Below are 1,377 nucleotides of genomic sequence, written 5' to 3' on the forward strand. Positions count from 1 at the left end.
GAACCGCGGTCCCTGTGCTTTGCCAAGCTTGTTTCAAGTAGGCGCTTTAGACCACTGAGCCATCTCTCCAGCCCCTTTTTTAATTTTTTATTAATTTGTGTGTGTGTGTGTGTGTGTGTCCTCTTCTGAAATTCTTTTTCCCCCTCAGTTTTATTTCTTTATTATTTATCTTTGCAGTACCAAGGATTGAACTCCTGACCTTGCGCTTGCCAGGAAGGTGGTATGCCACAGAGCTATCACCCCAGCCCTTGAAATTCTTTTTCTGATCGTCAAGAACATATTCAGGGGGCTAGGGCTGTAGCTCAGTGGCGTAAGTGCCTGCCTGGCAAGCACAAGGTCCTGAGTTTGATCCCTGGTTAAAAAAAATCAGAGGGCCAAGTTGTGTCCCCATTTCTTTGAGGCAACTCCTCATACTCTATCCAGTGATAGCTGCCCCAACCTCCCTTCTAAGCAGGAGGCTGAAGCAAAAATATCACAAGTTTGAGAGCAGTCTGGGCAATGTGGTAACACCTCATCTCAAAATAGTTTTTACTGCCAGGTGTATTGGCACATGTCTATAATCCCAGCACTCAGGAGGCTGAGACAGGAGGTTTGTGAGACCAGCCTGGGCTACAAAGTAAGCCTAAGGCCAGCCTAAACTGCAAGGGAAGATCCTGTCTCAAAACAGAAAAAAAAAAAAAAAAGTTTCTTCATGGCCTCATGCTTTTTCAGGCAGGCATTGTGCCCCTGAATTATAAGTCCAGCCCTCAAAATGAAAACTTTTTTTTTTTTTTTTTTGGTGGAACCGGGGATTGAACTCAGGCCCTTGCGCTTACCAGGGAAGCACTTATTCCACTGAGCCATCTCCCCGGCCCCTTCAAAATGAAAATTTTTAAAGAGGGCTGGGGATATAGCTCACTGGTAGAGCACACTGTATTCCAGTTCTGCTAAAAGTTAAAAAAAAAAATCCACAAATCACGATGACCACCCCCAGATATTGTGCAACAACTGCTCTATTTGTCCTGAGACTCCTTTTTTTTTTTTTTTTTTTTTTGGAACCAGGAATTGAACTCAGGCCCTTGTGCTTGCGAGGGAAGCACTTATTCCACTGAGCCATCTCCTTGACACTCATTCTGAGTGTGGCTTTTCTAAATCTTTGTCACTTTCCAATCTTATACTTCAATTTTCTTTTTTCATAGAGGAAAATAGAGCAATCCTTGTCTTTAATGTCCCCGAGTTCAGGAAACAAAGCATGGAGCACACTGTGGTCTAGGGCTGGGGTTATTTGGCCTTGTGGCCCTGTTGCAAGATGCACACGCTAGGCTGTGTAGTCTTGGTGCCTGTTTGGTCGCCCGCTAGCAGGTGAGGTAAAGCGCCAGTGGCTTCCTGTCTTCTGTA

At 44.9% G+C, this 1,377-nt stretch overlaps 1 protein-coding gene across 1 annotated transcript in view; it reads right to left on the reverse strand.

The window, feature by feature from the left end:
• Positions 1 to 51: 51 nt before the first annotated feature.
• The window catches only part of Cercam (cerebral endothelial cell adhesion molecule), an 18,688-nt gene continuing 17,362 nt past the window's right edge, over positions 52 to 1,377 (reverse strand). The window contains exon 14 of the mRNA XM_004640480.2: positions 52 to 75. The gene's annotated coding sequence lies outside the window, so the exon portion shown is untranslated. The remainder of the gene's footprint in view (positions 76 to 1,377) is intronic.

Source organism: Octodon degus, unplaced genomic scaffold (assembly GCF_000260255.1).
Source record: "Octodon degus isolate 3935 unplaced genomic scaffold, OctDeg1.0 scaffold00123, whole genome shotgun sequence".
Taxonomy (NCBI): domain Eukaryota; kingdom Metazoa; phylum Chordata; class Mammalia; order Rodentia; family Octodontidae; genus Octodon; species Octodon degus.